Source organism: Podarcis liolepis (genome assembly GCF_965112155.1).
Source record: "Podarcis liolepis genome assembly, chromosome: 9".
NCBI classification, from domain to species: Eukaryota; Metazoa; Chordata; class Lepidosauria; order Squamata; family Lacertidae; genus Podarcis; species Podarcis liolepis.
Window position 1 is genome coordinate 8,030,192 of NC_139564.1, and position 24,705 is coordinate 8,054,896.

The following is a 24,705-nucleotide window of genomic DNA, read 5'->3' on the forward strand; positions in this document are numbered from 1 at the left end:
TTAGACGACTGATTATAACATAAAAGAATGCACCTGTTTACTACTGTTCAAGACCCCCCTTCCCTACCAGTCTGCTTTAAATTCAACACATTAAAAACTTTCACCAAACCAACCAGTTTGCAGGTTGAGACTGATAAGTTTGAAGCACAATTTGAGATTTTTTTTTAGAAAAAGGTAAAGAGCAGACCATAAAGTGATATGCATGCACACCAACAGAGGTTGCTATCCTGATTGCGCTGAGAATCATGAGAAAGGTGCTTGCTCAGCTTTGTATGTTGAGGTCCCAGGTTCAATTTTTAGTATTGCCTCTTAGAATCATAGAATTGTAGAGCTGGAAGGTACTCCAAGGGTCATCTAGTCCAACTCCACGAAATTTTGGAATCCCAGCTAAAGAATCACTGAAAGATGGCCATCCAACCTTAATATGAAAACTTCCAAGCAAGGACAGTCCAACACCTTCTGAGGCAGTCCATTCCACTATGAAACGACTCTTGCCATCAGAAAGTTCCTTCCAATATTTAGTTGGAATCTCCTTTCGTAAACAACAGGAAGTAAGTGCACAGGAAACCCCCCCCCCAATAATGTGGAAAATTGCTTCTATGTGTAGCAGACACCAGGACTGTGCACCAGAGACTGACACCCAAATCACAACGTGAATAGATGCCATTTGGGGTGATTTCTACTGGCAACGGGGCAGGGTATCTGTCAGGAGTCCAGGTTCCCAGCCTGATAACACAGTAAGCGTAGGTAATGAAAAAGGAGGATTTATTTTTGCAAAACAAACAGATAGGTTTGGACGACTTGAACAATGCCTCTGGCATCATTACTCAAGATGACTATTCTGAAGAGTCTTTCTGGCATCTACAGAAGATATTGAACTTATGACCTTTACGTCTCTTGTTTTGCTTCCTATCTAGCAGCCCTCCCATTCACTGACTCTTAGGACTTAGTGGATCAGCTCCAACCTCTTCCTGTTCTGAGAGGCTGTCTGTGAGTCTATTTGCTCCTGTTTGTGCTTCCTGCGAGCTTTTGCTGTGTTCTCGCCTGCTCTTAGCTACTGCCTTATCATCCTGAATGTTAAGGTCAGGAAGAGCTGAAGTCTGCAGCTGCCGGCTCTCCTCTGCCTGACTAACATCTAAGCTTCTCTATTCCTGGCTGCTTTCTGCAGTTGGCTGCAAACCTTTACTCGGAGCTGGCTCATTCCTGACGCCATCTCTGGATCATTCGGGGGGTGGGGCGCCTTGTCTTCAGTCACCTGGGAGCAACAGGGTGACAACAAGGTGAATTCAGGGAGCACCACTAGGAGGGTTTCATCTGATGAGCATTATAGGGGGAAAGGCAATCTTCTAGAAATCCTAGTATTGTTGGATGCTTAGAAACATGTATCATGCTGCATCAACTTCACCTTCCTAGGAATTGCTGTAAATCTGATCAGATCTTTTCCTAGTTTCCCATGAAATCCCTCAAATGTCTTCTACCCATCAGGAATCTCCAACTTCCTTGTGTTAGAAACTGAGGTATGAAAGCTAGGAGCTAAATGGCCCCTTAAACCTAGGTTATGGGCGCAACAACAGAAGTCTAGGCACACTTTTTTATAACAAGAATAAAAAGTTGCAAATGAATGAACTGCAACTAAAATACAATGCTACCTCAGGTTAAGAACTTAATTCATTCTGCAGGTCCGTTCTTAACCTGAAACTGTTCTTAACCTGAGGTACCACTTTAGCTAATGGGGCCTCCTGCTGCCACCACACCACCACGAGAATTTCTGTTCTCATCCTGAAGTAAAGTTCTTAACCTGAGGTACAATTTCTGGGTTAGCAGAGTCTGTAACCTGAAGCACCTGTAACCTGAGGTACCACTGTGTTATGTTCATTTTTCACATGGTCTAGTCTTTCCCCTGCCCACCCCCCTAATATTCTTAAGGGGGTCTCTTCTCCAGTCTTTAGAGAGTAGGTGGAAGTGGGGAGGCAGAAACAGGTCCTACTTTCCTTCCACTCTGCAGTTTTAATCTGAAATTTTAGGTGCGGTACTGTGTCCAGAGCTCAGAAACCGCTCTTGCTAATGAAATTCCCTGTCGCAAAATGCGCCTAAGAGCAATGGGAGTTTTGAACACTGCTTGTGAATCTAACCTGGGGAGAAGTGGTCCAGAAATTCTGGGTATGTTGACCTAAATGAGAACAGTGCAGGCAGACTTGGCTTGCCTCCACCTTTTCATTAACATGTCTACAATGCTCTGGTTATTTCCCAACTGTTTCACTCATTAAATCTTCTCTTCCCTACTCCTAACCAGATGCTTTTAATGTGCCCCTGTCTCTTCCTCAAAGCTTCCCTAAGTCACAAGTTGGTTCCATGTTTTGCTTAGTAGCCACAGGCAAGACTGGAAGGCATCCCTGAGCTGAACTTGACAACAGCTAAGTATTTGTCATTCCCTTTTGTTTTGTTTTCTGAGCATGTTGGACTCTGGCTTCCAGAACTCTTAAGCCCAAAGTGGTCCATTTATCAATGCACATTCTCAGTGGTCACCGAGGGCAGAAGTTAAAAGAATTCATACCTTTTTTAAAGGCTGATGTGGGCCTTTAAAAAAGTGACTCAAAGGTTCTGTTTATGCCAAAGAGAATGTTCTCCCTGGGTGGTTAATTTGTTTGTCAGCATCCAAGGAGCCTTATTTTGACCACTGCTATAGACAGAATGCTACAGCTAGAGGTGGTTCCTTGATCTGCATGACGCCAGACTGTTCTTGTGTACTTCTTGACTTTGTGGCTTTCACTCTATGACTGTAAATATTGTATTCACAAAAAAATTGCGCAGGACCATAGCTCGGTGATAAATTCTTGCATGAAGAATGTCCTGGATTCAATCCTAAGCGTCTCCAAGTAGAACTGGGAGAGATCCCTTCCTGGAGCTCTGGAGAGATGCTGCCAATCAGTGTACACAATACCGAATTAAATGGGCCAATGATCTGATTTCGTATGAGGCAGCTTCCCATGAAGCTGCCAAGGCCACGATCCCATCAGTAGATAGCATCTAATTCAGCCCTCCAAAGCAAGTAAAAATAAAATAAGACTTGTACAGTCGACATTTTAAAATAGCAAAAATAGCCTCGGAGGGGAAGTGACATCATATGGTTCCAGATTAATGCCTGAACTTTAAAGTTGCACTTGAAAGGATAACACACATGCCTATCCTCTAGTTATAATTTTTCTCCTTTTTGTATATGCGTTTTCGCTTCAAGTTTTCAGCCTTCAAGCTTCTTCTAGCATATCGAAACACAGTGGAAAAGATACCCCTCCCACTGTTAACGTTCAGTATGATCCCAGGGAACAGCAATTTTTGCCCTTACCTGCCCACGTGAATGAAGTCACACATATCAAGTGGGTTTTTTCTCTCTCCCTCTTTTCCTTATCTAAAAGTTCTCCAACAGATTCCGGCTATAAAAAGCAAGGAGAAGCTGCCTCATTAACAGCTTTCCTCTCCCTCGCTCTCTCTTTTTTGTTAACAATAGCTTGACGGGAAAGAGTAGTTTTAACACTCAACCCGTTCTTCTTCTGCAAGTAATAACCGCAGACTCCTAATCCCTTGATTGGAGTTCTTACTAGTCTAAAATGAGAAACATTAAATTATTATTTAATTTCAAGGAGGAGCAGCCTGAGAAATAAGGGGGATAATCTTAAGAGAAGGGAGAAAAGACACGATGAAAGATACTTTAATAAGAGAAGGACTTTGAAATAGCTTTCTGAATTGTTTCCCCTGAAAAGTTGTAAAGTCTCTACAGCATTTCGGCCTTCTCTTCCAACAAAAGTGCCCTCAGAATACATGGCCTTTTAAGGCCCTTTGACATCAGCAGGTCTCATTCAAGCATCAAGTGAGCCGCTCTAGGCTGCAGCTGCTATGGTCCGGCTGTTCTGATGTCACAGAGAGCCTTGCAAGCCTCAGGCCAGCCAGCTAACTGTTGCTTCAGAACATAAAAACATAGACTCATTGAATCCTAGAATTGTAGAGTTGGAAGGGACCCCATGGGTCGTCTATTCCAACCCCCTGCAATGCAGGAATCTCAGCTAAAGCATCCATGACATGTGGCCATCTAACCTTTGCTTAAAAACCTCCAAGGAAGGAGAGTCCACAACATTCCGAGAGAGACCATTCCACATTTGAGCAGCTCTTACTGGCAGAAAGTTCTTCCTGATGTTTAGTCAGAATTGTGCTGGGCCTGGAGGTTAACCCGAGCAATGCGGTCCAGGTCTGGTTCCAAATCCAAGGATTCCGCGAGGAGACAATCCGACAGGGCCAAGGCAGGACACAAGGCAGGAAACCAGGCGAGGTCTGGCACAGGGTCTGAGGCAGGTTCTAGCAAACAGCAGTGTTGCTCCCGCAACCTGGGGTGGGGTCTGGCAGCCTTTTATCTTTGTCAGGGTAACGGCCAGTCCTGATCCCCCGGTGACTCACCTCCCTGTCTTGCCTGAAGGCGAGCACTTCTCCTGCGAGTACTCAGGTCTCTTCTTCTCTCAGACCTTAGTCTCTGCAGTTCAGGAGATGTCGGTTGGTTACTAGACCCAGAGGCCACCTCAGCCTCTCCTGACCCAACTGGTAGTGGAGCAGCTGTAAGTGATGGCCCAGCTGAAGGCAACAAGGTAATCCCCACAAGGTAATCCGAGTCAGGCCCCTGTGCAGACTGGGGCTCTTCAGAATCAGGCTCAGGACTTGGTACAGATGCCGCCTGAGGCAAAGGATCCAATGCGCACTGAGACTCCTCTGGTTCTGGGTCTGAGCCCAAGTCCCAGGCTATCACAGGAATCTCCTTTCTTGTAACTTGAAGCCATTGGTTCTGTTTCTATCCTCTGGAGCAGGAGAACACAAGCTCGTCCCTCTTCCATGTGACAGCATAAGAAGAGACTGCAGCATCAGGTCAGTGTCTCATCTCGTGCAGCATCCTGTTCTCACAGTGGCCAACCAGATGTTTATGTGAAACCCCCAAGTAAGATTTGAGTATGAGAGGACTCTCCCCCTCCTGTTATTTTCAGCAACTGGTATTCAGACACATATGTTAATAGTGTGCATCTGTAGACTAATAACATTGTACCTGTTGGAGATCTTCCCAACACAAGTGTTTTCAAAGGGACAAGAAGCTTCTCAGATAAAAGTGGGCCACTCTAGCCAAAGTTGTAAGTTATGTTGCACCTCTTCATTCCTCGCTCCCTTGGCAATGATTTCCACTTTGGACTGCCTCCAGAGGAAGGAAGCTTCTTCAAGCTGCCAAATGAATAGGCTGCTCTTCTGCCTGTTAACAGCAGCTTGGTCATCAGGAAAAAGCACAGCTTGGATTTCAACATTGTCACCAGCTAATGCCTGCACACCAAGCGACTAATAAAGTCGGGAGAGCTAGAGCCAGCAAACAAAGGTTGGCAACCTAGAAAGTGAATTGCTTGAATGGATCTCAGATTATATACTCAGAGGGAATGCTTTTTTTAAACTCCCAAATGAAACACAGGCTTTCAAGGAGAAATGGTTGGAGTTGATTAAAAAAAGAGAGAAGAGGCAACCAAACCCATCCAGTGAAAATAAAATCTATGTTGTTGGCAATAGGAACAACACAAACAGAACTGAAATACATTTTCTTCCCTTGAGATATGTTTCTCTCTCTCTCACCTTGCATTGCATTGCCTGAGTGCTGGAAAAAAATGTAAACAACTATAGCATTAAACTATTGGGCAACTAACATTTCCTTTGTAACAGTTTGGAAAAATAAATAGCTATAAAACTAAATTAATGTCTGAGACGGAATGAAGCTGTTAAGGGAATAAGTTACATATTTGCAGCTTTGCCACTTTTGATGCCATAGTTAATGAGGAGAGACCAAACTCGTGGGAGGGTGTCTATGTGTCTCTTTCTAAGCCCCCCAGCCTCAGATATGCATTATGTGATTTAAAGTTGTGGTTAAAGAAAGAGGTAATAATTGAGAACTGTACTGATGTTAAATAAAGGACGTTCAATGGGAACCACTCAGGCAATACACATAAAAAATGCAAGTGGAATGCTGTGAGTGTTTTAATATATACAGTCATACCTCGAGTTACAGACGCTTCAGGTTGCATGTTTTCGGGATATGGACGCGCTGAAACCCGGAAGTACTAGAACAGGTTACTTCCGGGTTTCGGCGCTCGCACATGTGCAGAAGCACCAAATTGCAACCCGTGCATGCACAGACGCAGCACTGCGGGTTGCAGGCGCTGCGGGTTGCGAAAGTGCCTCCCGCATGGATCACATTTGCAAGCCGAGCATCCACTGTATTGTTTTAACAAGGAAGCAGAAAACTACTTAATACCCCCCACAAGATTCTTTTCCCATCAAGATACGAGCCAATCATTGTCCAAGAAAGGTCTGAAGGAAAAGAAGCCTAGAACTGTAGAGCTGGAAGGAATTTCAAGGGTCATCCAGTCCAACCCCTTGCAAAGCATCAGCGACAGATGGTCATCCAAAGTTTGTTTAAAAACCTCCAAGAAATGAGAGTCCACAACCTCCTAAGATTAATATGGTGATGGAACACATGCAACACATGTTCATTTATGAATGAACACATGCAAAATGGATGCAAACCAGAAATCATCTAATTTGTCCATCAGTACATTTTGTTTCAGTGATGACAGATAGCTCTGTACATAAGGTGAGTATCATTGTTAGGCTACAAAGGGGGGGAAGCTTCTGTAACCAGTCTGACTAAGCGGGTCCTGTAATTTCCTTTGACTAGTTGTTGTGTCTCGTAGCTGGAATCCATTAAGGACTCTCTCCTTTGTCATACAGGACAGTTCAATCTCAAAAACGTCTGCTTTCCTAATGCAACATCGAAGCCAAATTGAAAACACCAGAAAAGAACATTTGTTAAAGACATAACATACAGTTCTTCCCTTGGTTGCATTGAACTGACTTCAGATCAATAATGGGAGGGAGGTATATTTGGGGAGGCAATCATGGTCTTCAAAAGCAGGACCAGATCCTTTGTTAGGCTAAACACATCCCAGAATAGTGACAGCCACGGGAGGTAGGCCATAGTTTCTAGATATAGCTAGCTGAACTTGGCTTCCCTGGTTACAATGCACAGAAAAGTGATGATTTCAGAGGTGATGATCTTTTAGGCTCAATGGTAGAATATGCAAAATATCCCCATGTTCAGATATCCCCAGACACTCCAGTTCCAAGGGATGTATGTATGCTTGACACACTAGCAGCATGGCTTATGGGAAAGCATCCGTGTGAAATCTAGGAAAGGAACTGTAGTTAGACTATTTAGATCACTCAGTGGTCTGATACAATATATTGTCGCTTGCACCCTAGCCTGTGTTAAGTATAATTGTTTTAATTGCACAGTGAAATGGAAAGTGCTTATATGAATGTTGCTAAGGGTTTAACATTGGAAAGTCCCAGTGGAGTATACTAAGCTAGAAAGAACTCTCTCCAAGCTTCTAGCTGAGTTGATACCAATTAACTGTTGATGTTCTCTACTAGCCTTTTCGTGTGTGTTTAACCTTAGATTATGTGAGTAAGGCATCCACTTGCAAATTCACCATTTTGAAGGGAGTTGACTTTGCCTTTTCTTCCCAAGCACAGTGAGAGAAGATGTGATCTCCAGGAGCTGTGTAGCCTTAGGCTAGATGCAGGTTGATGCAGGCTATGGGAGAGATAGAAACTTAATGGGGAAACAAGATCTGACCATTAAGTTTGCAGGGAGGTTTCCTAAAACCATAGCTTTGGATTCAGCACAGAGCCACTGTCTGTCTGTCTGCCTGCCTGCCTCCCCGTGTCTCTCTCGTCCATGCATGCACAGACATTCTCACACAAGGTGCAAAGTGAAGTTATTCCCAGAGAGGCAGTCTGGAAATATAAAGTGGGCTTGCAGCATCTAGAAAGATTACTGACACTGAGGGACATGTGAAATTGGGTCCTCTGTTAGCTGGTTATCACAAACAAACCCTTCATGGGAAAGTGTTGAGATTCTCTATAATATAGATTTGGGTGGTTGTTTTTTGGTTTGTTTTTTTTAAGAGAGAGACATGTTCCTCAGCTCTCTAAGAAATGTGGCAGCTGGAAATCAGGCTTTAATAAAACCCCACACTGCAGTAAACAACCATCAGTGAAAGGAAGATAGGAAGGAAAGTTCATCCAGCTCTTGAGGAAGATTATTCTGTAAAGAATACCTGCAGAGAGACAGCCTCATAAATCAGGAGGGCTCAGACAGGGGTTTGCTGCAGCGCACATAACTCAGCTAGATACTCATTAGACACTTCGGGTTTCATTAAGAAAAATACATCAACCCATGCATAAGCTCTCCCAACCCAAATACATTTCCACCCTTCTTCCAAAATAAGAAATGTGGTTGGAAAGTCATCATTTCAAACCTGCATTTTCTTGTTTACCAAAGCATCAAGCTATATCATAGAACATGACAAGCTTACAGATGGAGGTACCATGGAGAGTAAGGATTAAGGTGAAAAATCAGGAGTCACCTGAGACCTTCACAGGTTTGACAGATGGAAGGATCTGTCAATTTTTGTTCTCTCAGTTCCTCATTTCCCACCTATCTTAAATTCAGTTCTTCACATTTTGCAGCCATTTGCATTTTTAAAAAAACCTTCTTGAAAATATATCAGCATTTTAATGTGAATTTTTCCTCATAAACTTTTCTGTTTGCTATCTTGACCAGTGAACACATTTTTGCAAGCAACTTTCACAAATACAATGCAATTTGGTATGCTATTTTCATGAATACCATCATTTTTTTGCATTCTTCCCTTAACATGTGCATTTTTGTAAACATTATTTGATGGGAGAAGTGCATTGCAAAATTTGGAAATGAGCAAATTTCAAAAGATAGCGTTGTTTTGGTTCACACATTTTTTTCAGAAATTGCAAGTTTTCATCCCTCCGGGCCTTTTGATAATTTGGACAGTATTTTATCCATACACCCAGTGTTTTGTTTTTTTTTCTTAAAAAAAGAAAAAGAAATGTTTAGAGGTTGTAATGGGAATTAGGGTTGCTCGTGCGTAAAGGATGCTGAAGCTCTAGGCAACGCTGCCTGGCTAAACCTTTCCCTGGCTTCACAGCCCTTTCTCCATGGCTGTGTCAGTCACTGGCAGAATCCGTCAGTGGGCGTTTCCTGAACTTCTTCCAACATAAAAATTCCTTGACGCCCAGTCTCCGCCTAGCCTCCCTGCGCGGAAGTTTCCTGTCCAGAGTAGGCGTAGCCAGCGGAGGTCCTGGACTCTCCCCGCTGGTCTCTGTGGAAGAGTCCTGGAGCCCTCTCTCCGAAGTCCTTCCCTGATCCCCTTCCTCCCCGGTGTCGCGCTGATTACCTTCCCCAAAGGGAGTGTTCTCTCTCCCTCTACTGGTCCCTTCTCCTGCATGGTCGGGGAGCCTTACCTCCACTCTTGGCTCTGATGGCAGTTCCCTGACAGAGGTACTCTCATTTTCCTACTCATATTGAAATACTGCCCCTCGATGAGGCCAAACTTAGATTCACAAAATGTTTAGGGGTATGAGTACCCCTGTGTACACCCCAGAAAAAAAGTACTGCATACAACCATACAACATACATAATTCTGTTTGTATGCTGCCTCTCCACAGTTCAAACTATGCTCAAGGTGATTTACAACAAGAAAAAAAAAATACATAACTACATCATAGAAAGTGGTCATAAACAATAAACTGAACATTAAACAATACAAAACCAAATGGAACATTTCCCACATAAATCACAACAAAAAACCAATGGCAACCCCAGCCCAATCAGGGTTTTTTTCCCAGCCGGAACTCAGTTCTGGCACCATACAGATGGGCACCATTGCCATTATAAGAGAACAAGGGGGTCGGGGTGGAGGAAGGGGGGTGCAGTGGGGGTGGTGCACCCCAGGTGTCACCACTGAGGGGGGTGACAAAATGCCGGGCGGCACTCACCGCGGCACCTGCAGCACGCCCAAGCCACGCATCTCTCCTGGGAAACATGTGGTGGCTTATGTGCATGCAGACTCTGCACTGCCCAAATGGTCCACCCGCTGCCTCCCCCCCCCCCCAGTTGTAGGGCAGCTGAGTGGGAGGAGGCAGGCAGACTCTGGAGCCCCTGCGGTGCACCCTGCCTCATGGGCAGCTCGCCCCACCCCTGGGCGTCCTGTCCCAGGCGCTTCAGCGGCTTTCTCCGCCACTGAGCATAATACTAGGAGTATCTACTCAGAAATAAACCTCACTGAGTTCAATCCATTTCCCCCCATTTCCCCCGCTGCAAGAGAGGCCTTCATGGTGAGTTGCGGCACCTCTTTTCCCTAGAAAAATAGCACTGTGCCCAACAAACAAACAAACACCCCCAAACAATATTGTGGCCCTTATTCTGATCAGCAGCCTTGGTTTCTGTAACTGGACTCAGTCAGGGCCCTGTCCTCCCAGAATAGCAGTTTGCACACCCCACTAAGAAAGATAATAATACAATGACATTCAAAAGGGTAACAATTGATAGCACATTTGTTCAAAATCCCATTTAAAGCTGTTTAGTCCAATTCATTCAACTACAGCAGATTAACTTGATACAGTGATACCAGTTTTTTCAAATTCTGAGGGTCATTTAGACTTCCAGTACTTACAATTTCCACCCCCTTGCCTCTTAGTGCCCCCCAAGTAATCCCCTGGCAGGTGGTACTGTCCTATTGGCTCTAAAGGATTGTGGAAATGTGAAGGATTGCCAAGTGCCCACACATCTCTCTCTCTCTCAGTACTAATATGCATTCATTAGAGTCCCAATCTCTGGCTATCTTTCCACTCATAATACCTATATAAGGAGCTTCCCTGGGGTTAAGCTAATATGCTTCCTGATTCCTTAATTGCTTTGACACTGAGAATCAAAGATCATGGAGATGGTTATAATAAAAATAATAATAAACCAATCTCCAACCTATTACGAAAGGTGTGAGCACCGAATCTTAAGTGTTTTGTTGCTTTGCTGTTCTTCTCTCTCTCTCTCTTTTTTCTTTCATTGAGGTAGCAGCAGCAGGAATTATCTCTCGAATCAGATGAGCTGAAACTTTGAGTCATAAACTGCATCCGTGTTATCTTTTCAGCTGCCGTTCAAATTGAATAATTTCACACTTCCCTCGTAAACACAAGTCAGGGGTGAATCTCTGCGCGGAGCTAATCTAAACCAAATGAGGTAATTACTCCGAAAGACAATTCAGTGTTGCAGGGCTGTTTTTAATCTTAAAGAGCTAATATGGAAGTTTATGAAGCTGCAGGTGGAAACAAAGGATTTTTAAAAAAGGGACTGAGAAGAACCACAGGACTGGATCAGCCATGATGCTAAATATGCAATAATGCAAACTGTGCCCGATGTTACTGTATGGGGTTGAAATCTGGGGGTGGAATTTAAAAACACTACAACGGCTGGAGATTCTGCAAAACTCTTTTGCACGAAAGATACTGGGCCTCCCCAAGGGCTCAGTTGCTGCACAGTTAAGAACAGAACTGGGCCTCCCCTCCATTGTTGCGAGAGCCCACATTAGAATCATTAGTTTTTACTGTAAATTAATCAATGCCCCAGGTTCCCTACTAGCTAGGCAAGCCTTTTTAACTTGTTCTCATACCAACAAATGGTCCAAGGCCATGGAGACTATTACTGCACGCTACTCCCTCCCAGATCTCGACACGCTGTCATCTTGGGACCAACATAAAATCCGGGCCTGGATTCTTACAAGAGACGAGGCCATGGACCGGGCACAGTCCTCCACAGCCCACCTCTCCATGTGGCTCCCTAAAGTGAAAGTGGTAAGATCACTTGCCAACTACTTGATAGACCTGACGGAGCCCAATTTGAGAAGAGCGTTTACTATGGCCCGTTTCCATTCTATACCCACGGCCTTCCTGCAGGGGATTTACTCTAAGACCCCTATTACTCAGCGTTTATGTCCATGCACAATGAATGAAGTAGAGGACTTCATACATTTCTTTTTCTACTGCCCTATTTATGAGCCAATAAGACCTAAGCTCCTCCTCTTGATCCCGTCCACCATTACATCTAAGGAAGACTGTTTGAAATCGCTTCTTGTGGACGCAAATCCCCAAATTTCACGTGGGGTGGCAATCTTTATAGTGCAGGCTCTGAAACTCAGGGCTACTCTGACTGGGTAGTGTGTCCTAGACCTGGACCTGTTTTAATTCTTTTTATTACTTTTTCAACCCAATGTGCCGAGCCTATTTTGGGGCCATTTTATGTTTTATATACATCTGCATTTTAGATTCTTGGCGCTGGCAACTAAATCTTTACATTATTGTCTTAGGGTAATTTAAATGTCATTACGCCAGTAATATCGCTTTGAATTTTGTTTGGTTGCTTGTCTCTAGTATTTTTGTCTTATTTTGCTATGGCTGTATGCTAATGCAATAAAGGTTTGACTATTGTTGCAAACTGTGTAGCAATGCACTTATCACAGAATGCAGGAATCACAGTTGTTGTGCTCGAATCCTGCTTGTGCACTTCCTTTGGGTCATCTGGTTGGCCACTGAAAGAAGAGGACACTCGACCAGATTAGCTACTGGCCGGATCCAGCAAGATCTTCTTAAGTTCTTCTGAGAAATGCTGCATGTCCCTGGTCACAGCAGTTTATATTTGTGTGTCTCTCAGCTTTCCTTTAGTAATTCCACTGACCATATTGGTATTCGGTAGGGGAAGATAGGTTCACAGAGATGTGGACCATTGTTATATAACAGGGGTGGAGTTTCTATGGTCATCCAGATGTTAGACAATTCACCATGTTGGCTGGGGCTGATGGAACTTCGAGTTCAACAAGATCAAGAGGGCTACAAGTTCCACATCCCAGTTGTAAAAGATGAATCCATGCAATTTTCCAATTTGATGTTATAGCATTTATTGAGTGGCAGGGAGAGAGGGAATGAGATTTTCCAAATCTTGCAAAAATAAGATTTAGAAAGAGAAGAACCCAGAATGGCAATGCAGATGGTAATAGTAGTTTGGGTTTTCTGCAAACCCATGTATTGTTCTTTTTTAACAGTCTGCACAAACTATTGAGTTTGAGGTTGAGACTCTTTGAATTAAATCTGGATATTTAGCCTTTCTGTTGTCCCTAACGTGCATCTAAAAACTGCACTGACCACGAAGTGCAAATCCCAGTAGCTTCCAGCAAGACTCTGTTTTATAGGTTTTCACACACAGGCCAGGCACTCAGAAAGACAAGATCTGACTGGCTAAGTTATGATAAGCAAAGGAAAGCCAACTGACTCCTTGAAGAGGGAGGTCAGGATCACACTACTTTCCATCCATTGCTATGCTCTCTGCAGGTCTGTCTCCATAGGCGACTGCTTAAACTCTCTGATTAAGAACTTGGGTTTAGCAAGTTCTCTGTTGTTCCTTGCTAGACACAGCAAGAGTACTAGCTGTTTTCAGCTACAGCTACAACAATAGCAACAGCAGGAGGACAGGCGATAGAGAGATCAGAGAAGTCAAAAAGGTGTGTGTGTGTGTGTGTGTGTGTGTGCAGGAATGTGAGGGGAGAGAACAGAAGAAAGACAGAAAGAAATGGGGGAAATGGGTTGAACTCAGTGAGGCTTATTTATGAGTAGCTATTGCTAGCACAGTGGTACCTCTGTTTAAGAACAGTCCAGTTTAAGAATGATTTGGTTTACAAACTCCGCAAAACCGGAAATAGTGTCCCGGTTTGAGAACTTTACCTTGGTCTAAGAACTGAATCTTAACGGTGGAAGGGCACCGGTGGCAGGAGGCCTCATTTGGGAAAGCGCGCCTCTGTTTAAGAATGGTTTTGGTTTAAGAACAGACTTCCGGAACGGATTGAGTTCATAAACCGAGGAACCACTGTACTGTGCTGCAACTGACAAGGCAAGGTAAACATTCCAGGCCAAGTTCATTCACAGAAAATGCAAGATAGATTTATTGTTGCTGTTCTAAAGCTACTTATTTTGGAACAGTGCTGGTGCTAACGAGGTGCAAATTTGTCAGTGTAAGTTTTTCATTTCCCCCCAGCCTTAACTTCAGTTCTACACATTTGCACCAGTGTTTTAGTGGGGTTTTCTACCTAATATACACATTTTTATCTGCCTAAGATACAGATTTCCCCACAAATAGTGCATATGTATATATAAACATATGTGCTATACTTTAGGCTTTTTTAGTCTTCTTTTTGCACCTGCTTGTAAATGCTTTTCGTAAAGACTCTCCTCCTGCAAGAGAGGGGAGTGGTTGTGGTCGGGAGCCGGACTCTGCCTCAAGCAGGGGGCGTTAGCCCCCTGCCTCCCACTCACCTGGCTGGCCTACGCCCACGGGCAGGCACCCAACCAGGTGCCTGCGAGGGGGCGTGTTTAGCAGCCCAAATTGCTGCGGCACCAGCCTTCCGGCCTCACTTTTCATCGTCCCATCGCGAGTCACCCACCCTCCACTCCCTTAGAGCTCAGGGTCTCAGTTTTCTTTTGGCCTTGCTATGGACCTTAGGTTGGTCGCCCTGGTTGTCCGGGGGGCCTGGTAGGAATTTTTCCATTTGGCATTAGGCTTTTTGGTTTTTTCGCCTACCTCGTAGCAATCGTCACAACTTTCATGGTATTGGTGGGTAGGTTAGGCATTGGAATAATGTGTTGTGGTGTGTTGAAGGGCTAGGTGTGGCCATCGCCTATGCCTTCAGTTTTTGGGTATTCCGTTAAAGGAATCTGGCGGTCGTGTATTCTGTCCGATGCCTGCTTGGCGGGAGGCCATGGCACGACCCTCGGTGACATCAGGGGAGAACTTATAGTTGGATTAGCATCAACAGGCTCCACCTACTGGTGAATAAACCTCCCTGTTTTAGACTCACCCCTCTCTGAGGGGGTGGAGTCAGCTGACATAATCCAATGCCTAAGCCAATACCTTTTCACTTGCTGTAATCAATAAAGTTGTGGCCTTTTCTTGCCCATTAACCTTAGATCACGTGTCCTCGTGTTTTCATTCCACTACGCGGGGATCGGGTCCTCGAACCACAACTCACTTTGAGGGGTTTTTTTCCTGAAAAAGTGAATAATTAACAATAACCAAAACACCACACCTACCTCTTTAAACTCCTGGCTTAGCACAGGTATCTTATAAGAATGTAAGAACATAAGAAGTGGTCTGCTGGATCAGGTCAATAGCCCATCTAGTCCAGCATCCTGTTCTCACAGTGGCCAACCAAAAACCTGTGGGTAGCCCACAATGAGGACCTGAGCCCAACAGCACTCTCCCCTCCTGTGGCTTGCAGCAACTGGTATTCAGAAGCTTTACTGCAGAGCATAGCCACCTCTCCAAAGTAAACACAGTTTTACACAGCCACTACCCCCAGAAGGCAGCACTGGTCACTTGCAAGAATAACAGAGACAAGTAGAAAAGAGGAGTTTGGGTTTGACATCCCGCTTTCATTCTCCTTTCCCTTCCTCTCCCACAACAAACACTCTGTGAGGTGAGTGGGGCTGAGAGACTTCAAAGAAGTGTGACTAGCTCAGGGTCACCCAGCAGCTGCATGTGGAGGAGTGGGGAAGTGAACCCAGTTCCCCAGATTACGAGTCTACCGCTCTTAACCACTACACCACACTGATGAATATTGACTTTTTGATGACACATTCTACTGGCATTCTTTTGATGACACATTCTACTGGCATTCTTCTAGTCCCTAGTTCTTCCCTCCCTGGCACCCTTCCCCTAAAATAATCTACATTAACATTTGCCTCCTTGCATCCCCTTCTGTTTCCCTATGACATTTTTTGTGGGGGCAGTCACTTTGCCATTCCTCTGTGCATTGGCTACCTCCCCCAAGTTTAATGAGCTCAGTTGGTAGAGCATGAGACTCTTAGTCTCTGGGTTGTGGGTTCGAGCCCCACATTGAGCAAAAGATTCCTGCATTGCTGGGGGTTGGAGTAGATAACCCCCACAGTCCCTTCCAGTTCTACAATTTTGTGTTTCAGCAAACAAGTGCTTGAGTTGTTGGCACGCTAGAAAAATGCCCTGGGAAAGAAAAATATATGGGAGTAGTGCAGAGGATACAACCTCCTACTTGGTCGCTTGAATTTCCAGCGCTGATATATAAGCTATGGCAAACATGGAGATATTTCTCCAACCTTTCCAGTAAGGAGGTAATATTTCTGCTTCTACCATTCTAAGGATCCCAAGGGTCAGGAGGAGACTAACATAAATTGGGGAGGGCAGTTCTCAAGCAAATTCTCCTTGCTCAGTGCTCAAATATTAGATTCTCCTAATGCAATGTTTTTGAACATTACTAATGATGAGGGATGGCATGAATATATATAATTTCCCTCAGGCAGAATGAACTTTCTGAAAAGATCGTGGGGGAGTGGGAAGGGAGAGTCAGAAGTTTCTCAGAAATTTCCAGGGGAGGGTTGCCAATTACTTCACATCACAAGTTGACCAAGGGTCTTCTAAGTTTCCTGTCTTGCTTTCATAATCACTTATTTTTTTCAAAGGATGCTATTGCTGAAGCATCTTCTCCATAGTCTCCCTCTGATGGCCCTTCCTTAGGAGCAAGGTCACGTCACATCATATTGTGACACTTCCAAGGCTCTCCAGGAAGTGCAGTCAGTGAAGCAGCAGGAGGCTCTCTGCACTGTTTCTCACCAGACCATGCTTCCAGGTGAGATCCAGTAGGGAAAGTGGCAACTCCTTAAAGAAAACATTGAGATATAGAAGAAGAAGAAGAAGAAGAAGAAGAGGAGGAGGAGTAGTAGTAGTAGTAGTAGTAGTTTGGATTTGATATCCTGCCTTTCACTCCCTTTTAAGGAGTCTCAAAGCGGCTAACATTCTCCTTTCCCTTCCTCCCCCACAACAAACACTCTGTGAGGTGAGTGGGGCTGAGAGACTTCAGAGAAGTGTGACTGGCCCAAGGTCACCCAGCAGCTGCATGTAGAGGAGCGGAGACGCGAACCTGGTTCCCCAGATTATGAGACTACCATTCTTAACCACTACACTACACTGGCTCCCATATATCTCCTCTCACCAACCAAGCAGCGGGAAATTAATCCCTGTTTTCTCTGGAATATATGCATGGCAGTTTGGCCCTCAAATATTATTGATGGATCTGCAAAACAAAGGATGCTTCTGGATGTGCAAGTTGATTAAGAAATAATCCAATCAAGCGTGTGATGTGCAAACATGATCTACATCTGTATTATTCTGCTTAAAGAGAAGCTATGCTTTTCAGTAGGGAATACGATACACAATTATGTAGGTAGCAAGATAATTAAGCCAACTGTGGGTAATAACATGCATGCAATGCACACAAAGGATGCTCATCTGCATTGCAAAAATTGCCCACCTGCTCCTGGATGCCCTGATCATGCAACCCCAATAGACAAGAAAGGGCAAGTTTCACATGAAGTATGCATGCTGATGAATTTAGGATTATTATTATTATTGCAAAAACAAAACATCACTATGGTTGTTGCTTTTTAATGTGGATAATAATAATAATAATAATAATAATAATAATAATAATAATTATATCTTTATTGTCATTGCCCCCTACAGGGACAACGAAATTACTTGACTGCTCCATAAAAACATAAAATTAAACAATACAGTATAATACAGCAAGGGAGATTAGATAACTTTCAAAGTCCGGGCTTCCCATTCAGGGCCGAGATCACTCTGGAGAAGAAGCTGTTCTTAAGACGGCTCGTTCTTGTCTTCATCGTCCTGTATCTCCATCCCGACGGCAAGAGCTCGAAGAGACAGTGACCAGGATGTGATGGATCTTTTACTATGTCCAGTGCCTTCCTATGGCACCTTGTGGCATAAATCTGCTCTAAGGTGGAGAGTGGGCAGCCAACAATGCTTTCTGCTGCCTTAACAACCCTGCACAACCCCATCCTGTCCTGGGTAGTACAGCTTCCGTACCACACACATAAGCCATAAGTGAGCACGCTCTCAATGGCACAGTGATAGAAGGCAAGCAGCAGTTTCTGCGGAAGATGGTTTTTCCTTAGTATTCTCAAAAAGTACAGTCACTGCTGCGCCTTCTTCACAAGCCCCCTTGTGTTGACACTCCAGGACAGATCCTCTTGTAATTCAATGCCCAAAAATCTGAACGTTGTTACCCTCTCCACACAGACCCCATCAATCAAAAGTGGCTGGACGTTGCTCTTCTGTCTCCTGAAGTCCACCACAAGCTCCTTTGTCTTCCTTGTATTTATGAGCAAGTTGTTAGCTCTGCACCACTCTGTCAGCCGCTCCACCTCATCTCTATAATCAATTTCACCCTCCCTTTCAATAATATTCAACGTAGTTGTCTTAAGACTTAAACTATACCTTTCAAGGTCCAACATCAAAAGCAAAAGGAGTTGTTGTTGTTGTTGTTGTTGTTGTTGTTGTTGTTGTTGTTGTTAATACTTCACCCATCTGGCTGGGTTGCCCCAGGCACTTTGGGTGGCTTTCAACAAATTAAAACATCAAACACTGGTGTGCATTTGCATTGTTTCCCTTCAAATTTGGTCAAAATGGCATTCCAGCTCTAATCCTGTTTGTCTGAAGTGGCTAACAGTGGGCAGCTTCCCCTCTGCCTAGGACACTCTGAACGTGGTTTGCAGGAGCTGGGAACGCAGGTGAGAAGAGAGTAAATAAGTGAGCAATGAGAAAAGAGGTTCATTCATTTGTGCTTTGGATTAGAGATATGCACTTCTTTAAGATGCAGCCAGGGCTGGCATAAAGGCTTGGCATGTTTGGGCATCTGCTGAAGGCTCACAATTCAGCAGGGGACCCACTAACAAGAAACCACTGGACCTGCTTCTCCTCTTCATCATGGTAACCTGCTTGCTTGTTCACTCACCTCTTGCTCTCTTCATCAGACCACAGTGAAGATGAGGAAGAGAAGCCATTACCTGCTTGACCTTAGCCTCTCTCCTAGGGTAGAGAGGGTGGATGTCCTGAGGATAGTCCCAAGGACTGAACAGAGAGATCTGGAGGGCCAGATTTTCCCCATTCCTGATTTATATCCAGGCCAGGTGAAGAGAGGCCAATTCACTTCCTTAGGGTGGAAACAGAAGGGACATTCTGAAGATGCCCTCTATGCATTTATCCAGTGTTTGGAGGGAGAAGTGGAACAGCTGTTCCACATCTGTGCAGCTAACTGTATGAAAGGGGAAGCTTGTGCTTGTAAGCCAGGAGTGCAGAGTCTCCCCTTTTCAGACACTCTGCTTTAGAGACACCAGGAATGGAGATGAGAGACAGAGTCCCAGTCCACTGTTTGCACATTGATAGGTACATGGGAGTTCTCTAATGAACAACCCTATGCTGGGACCCAGGAGGACAGCACCACCCACTCCACCCTCAATTCTGTAGTCTCAAGAAACTTGCCACCAGAACAGGAAGTCCCTGATTTGAGTTCCACCTGGATCCTGAAATGCAGTGGTGCGTGTGAACCCAGTCTTTTGAGTAGGACTAGAAGAAGGGATGCATTCTTAAGAAAATAACAATACATGAACCATAGAGGACCTATGATATCCATCATCTTTAAACCTATGCAGAATGGCAAACAAAAATGTGAAAATGCAGCCCAGGTCTTTCCTGTTGTCCTGGTAGGTTTTTAAAGCATAGCCTTCTCTTGCTCTGCATTTATAGCTTTAGTACCTGCACACACAGCCCACTCCACGAGTATCCATCTTTTTATAGCAATAGGCTCTCTAGGTTGTAAATATTGCACTAGTATATGTTTTATTTTACATACCTGGATTCCTCTTCCCTGCCTACTTTATGCTTCTTCCTTCTGCTAGTAAATCCACAGAAGCCAATCGCCTGATGCAGGCTGTAAAATACATTTGTCTTCCATACAGTTCAGGAAAGCTACCTCAGGAACACCACGTGAAAACATGCATTATATAATATTGTGCTTTATCAACAAATGGTGCATTACTGGTTGTATTCGTTGAGAGATAGATTGCAACTTTGCAACAATGGGCCCTTGAGAAGATTTAAGGGGACTAAGGGAGGCACCTATCCTGAAGAGCTCTGTTTCCTCTTCTCCTGAGGAGAAGGGTAGGATCAGGGTAGGATCTTCTCAAAGGAGGCCCAAGGCATTTTGGTACCTAAAGCAGACAATTGCAATAATGCCCCCTCCACCAGAGGCACTGACTTGGGCCCCAAACTATGGCTGCCCAGCAGGGTGCTCACAACGAGATGTCATGATGCCATGCCACATTGCGCATGTGCATCGCTGCCCTCCGGCATGGTGGCAGCGACTGGACTGGGGACTCCGCCTTCATTGCAGGGCCTCTGTTGTGAACCACCAGAACCACAAATGCACCCCAGAAGCATTTATGTGTCCACAGTGGGTCCCAACAGGGGCCCCACAGAGCAGGAGGCCCTGGCCCAGTCACTGCTGCAGTGCCAGAGAGTTGGAGGTAAGATGGCAGCAGTGGCGAGCGGAGGCCGGGCACCCACAGTGAAAATTTTGTGAGTGCCCAGGCACCCAGGGCATCCTGCAGATGGCACCAGTGCCATCCATCCCCTAGTTGGTTGACAATGGAAGAGGGTGCCCTCTGGGGTGAATTCAAACTGTTGGAGAGTAGGAGCACCTGCTTTGGCTGTAGAGACCAAAACAGGAGAGACATGTTTTGTTGCAGCTGAGGCATATGAAGGCATCTGGTTGTGCTGATGCAAATGCACCATGGTATTTCTTCTCCCCCCCCCCCCTTGGTGGTGGCAATAATAATAATAGAAAATAAATGGAAATAATTGGCACTTCCCTGTCCTCTAAAGTTCTCCAGAATCTGCTGGTTGAGATGTGCCTGTCTAGTGCTAGGGCTGGCCTGTTCCTATATTCACCAGAAATGAACAAAGCACACCTGGAATGATCAAAGTTCTTGTTGCCCAGAAGGTTGGGGAACCAACGACCTCCAATGAAGATCCATAAAGTTGACTTTGCATGGCACAAATGGCTTGGGCTCAACACTTTTGGTGGACAAAGGAAATAGGCTCCAGAATGGAGGTTTGTACGTGTGTCTGTGTCCATGTATTCCTTGAGGTTGATTCACATTCACTTTGCATCCTTGGCATTTCCATGAGGGAAGCAAACTCTACCGAAGAGCATGAATTTTGGATGATGCCGTGTCCATCAAAGCTTTGCAGAACCGCCATAACATGAAATTTTAAATTGGCCTGGGACTTTGAAAATGTGTTTAACAAACCTTGCTGAATGTTTTGGCATGCCTGGCCTGATTCGTGAAATTGTAACAGTCCATAGAATCAGGCAGGTCTCATTATTTCTGGGCAACTCATCTAATGCAAAGCATGAACCAGAAGGTGTATCTGCACCGCTTAAGTCACAGAACAAGACTTCCCCATGCTTAGCAACGGAAACACACGGAACCAAATGATGCCCTCCACCCCAAAGCCTGCAGCCGAAGTGTTGGAAGATGGCAGTGCAGAAAGCAATAATGGAACAGTATAACCCCAAGGGAAAGCTTCACATGGATGTAAAGCCATAGCCAACTTTGGAATAGTTATTCTTTGCAGTTACTTTCTTAGCAGACTTATAGCCATTTGAGACTTTTGTGTGTCCTGAATCTGAGGGTGGCTTCAGAAGTTAACAGGAAATGTTAGATGATGTACACTTTATGGGAACTTTGGATTGTATCCCTTGTTGGTCTCGTTGAAGTTCATGGGCATGTCTAACTTCTTCTTTTTATTGTTTAGTCATTTAGTCATGTCCAACTCTTTGTGACCACGTGGACCAGAGCACACCAGGCACTCCTGTTTTCATGACTAACTTAGGTCTGTTAATTTCTATGTGTCTCCTTGAGTATAACGTAGCTGCGTATGACCCATAGTCCGTCCTCTAAGGCCATTTGTGGGCATTTGTGGCCAATTAACCATTTGTGGTTGTTTTCCATCTGCCTCTTCACCAATTATCCAAATGCCACATTTATTTCTGTGCTATGTTTTATGGTCAGTGTTTGTAATCTTTGATGTTTTATTGAGGTTGGGGACAGGCCCGTCCCAGAATGCAGGCCAAACTAATGAGTTGAGATAGCAGCATTCGCTGCTTAGAGATCTTTGAAACATTACACAGTATATGCATGCTTTCTTAAGCATAACTAAATGCATAAATCCTGCCAACCTAGCAGTTCGAAAGCACGTCAAAGTGAAAGTAGATAAATAGGTACCACTCCGGCGGGAAGGTAAAAGGCGTTTCCGTGCACTGCTCTGGTTCGCCAGAAGTGGCTTAGTCATGCTGGCCACATGACCTGGAAGCTGTACGCTGGCTCCCTCGGCCAATAAAGCGAGATGAGCGCCGCAACCCCAGAGTCGGTCACGACTGGATCTAATGGTCAGGGGTCCCTTTACCTTAAATGCATTTAAGAGATGGGTACCTGCCATTTTCTGGAGATTTCTAGGCCTGCTTTGGGAGTAACAAGTGAGATAGTAAGGCATATCCTAGGCCAAATTTGCCAAACTGATACCACCTGGATGTTGTTGGAAGCAACATCTGGAAGACACCAAGTTGGCAAATACTGGCCTAGGATTTTTCTGAGTAATACTATGGTTAGATCCCCTCCCCAGAAGCTTTTGGGTATGCTGAAAGGTGATTCATTTCAAACCCACACATCACAACAATGTAAGCAGGCAATTGACTCAGCAAATTCTAACCAGCGGTGTATTTCAGGATTCTTCTTTATGCAAGGTGACAATTTTATTTTTTTCTGCCTTCCAAGCTTATAAGGTCCTTGACCCAAGTTAGTTATAGCATTTCCATTTGGAACTTACATAGAATCACAGCTATTTACCTAGAAGTAGATATTCCATCAGTTGACTGTAAAGCTTGGACTGATGCACTCAAGTGGTGCCTATGCTTACATTTCTTAGCAGATCCTGATACCCATCTCTTCTTATTGCTCTCAGACTCTTTTCTTAGTCATTGGGTGAGAGAGATGGAGAGAAGACATTATTTTGGTTAGGCTTTTCTCCTGACGTTTCGGGCAATTATAATTAAAAAACAATGCCCAACTTCTTATTGTTCAAAGACTAGTAGACCTAGATCTACAGGATCTGAAAAATACTGCCAATAAATATTGACCTCTGTTGCTCTATACTATAATAACCCTGCAAATTATGGAATCACCACAGCTCTGTGTCTGTATACATTTACAAGTATAGGAGAGCATTTACTCTTGCTTGCTTCAATGTGCTGCCATCAGCATTGCTAGATGGATGAGTTAATAAGACTCTGGTTAATGAATAGATGTGGAGCAGTAGAATTTGTTGAACATGTTCCCCTACATTGTACCCTCTGCAGTGAATGTAGAAGGAGGTTGATTCTCCATCTACTGACAGCTTTTCCAGGAAGATCTCCCTCAAGATTGGTACTGGTTTGCTTAAGGGACGCATCCTCTTGTGTCATGAATAGGGTTGCTGGGGGTTTTGGACCTTGATGCAGGTTTTAAAAACTCTTGGAGGCTTATTGAGAGAAGAAAAAATGTATAATTATTTGTGTTTGCTTTTAAGTGTAGTGTCTCTTACCTTTGCATGGAATTTTATTGGTCTGTAATAAATCATTTGCCTTGCTAAGGATACCTAGCCGCCCACCAAATACTTGAAAAAGAGGTGGGTGGAAATTTGGGCTCAGATCTAAAACAGACATGGACATTTCTTTTCTGTGTTTTTTCTCTCCATAGTGACACCCTGTTAATTAACCCAATCTAATCCCTTGATTTGGTTTACCTATCATTCTTGAGTCCATGCCCTAATTTAAAATGGAGGTTAAATTATTCCCTTTGACAATTCACCCTTTGGCCATACCCTTTTTGATGGTCAAGGCTTCATTGCGTTACCTTTGCCTGCATTACTTTTTAATTGGCCCCTTTTTTTTACTTATTCATCACCACTATTAATTTTACAATACTTTCTGGCTCTTAAATAATTTCTGGGTTTTATCCTTCTGTCCAGAGTATAAAAAAACCATTTTAGCCTGAGGCAATGAAACTTAAAAAAAAAATATCCAAAACATTCAATCCATTTGTAAAGCCTTCACTGTCTAACCTAAAGTTTAAAAAGAACACCCAACCTCATTTGATTGGGAAAGAGTGGATAATGGAGGGTCCCCTGCCCCGTATTTCTTTTGCCCCCTCATGTAGGGCTAAAACTTGAAGTCAACCAATGAAATTGACTGGAAATAGGTTCAGAGCTGGCAGAAAAAAGTAATCCTTCGCACAACAAATAGCTACTTTAACACAGAGGTGGAGAAGCTCAGGTGTGGGGTTGCATGTGGCCCTCTGACCCTCTTTATACGGCCCTTTACTCTTTGCCCAGACCACAAGCCCCATTCCAGACCACACACCCTCAGTGCAACTGATCTCAATGGGGCTCACTGGCAGTGTTGATCAGCTGTTTGATGCTGTCAATGAGCCCTGCTTGCAAAGGAACATTGGGGAGTCTACTTAAACTTCTTATAGCTCCACCACAAACAGTAGCGGCGGCAAGATGGTGGCTGAGGGAAAAGAGGTGGTGGTAGAACGTACTGTTGTGCAAACCTCAACAAAAGCACTGTTGGTTGTCGGAACCTGCATTCGACTGAGCTCCTCCGAACTCCTCCAGAATCACCCTCCGACGATAATTAACGACCTGAGCCTTTGATGAGGCCTCCAGGCATGTTCCCATTACGCAGAGAATCAAAGCAGCAGAAGTGATGAGATTTATGG

At 44.3% G+C, this 24,705-nt stretch overlaps 1 long non-coding RNA gene across 1 annotated transcript in view; it reads right to left on the reverse strand.

Annotated features, from left to right (window-relative positions):
• Window positions 1-347: 347 nt before the first annotated feature.
• The window catches only part of LOC310686035, a 30,274-nt gene continuing 5,916 nt past the window's right edge, over window positions 348-24,705 (reverse strand). The window contains exons 2-4 of the long non-coding RNA XR_014515664.1: window positions 19,737-19,852; window positions 18,323-18,603; window positions 348-3,600 (exon numbers count right to left, since the gene is read on the reverse strand). This is a non-coding gene — a long non-coding RNA (uncharacterized lncRNA). The remainder of the gene's footprint in view (window positions 3,601-18,322; window positions 18,604-19,736; window positions 19,853-24,705) is intronic.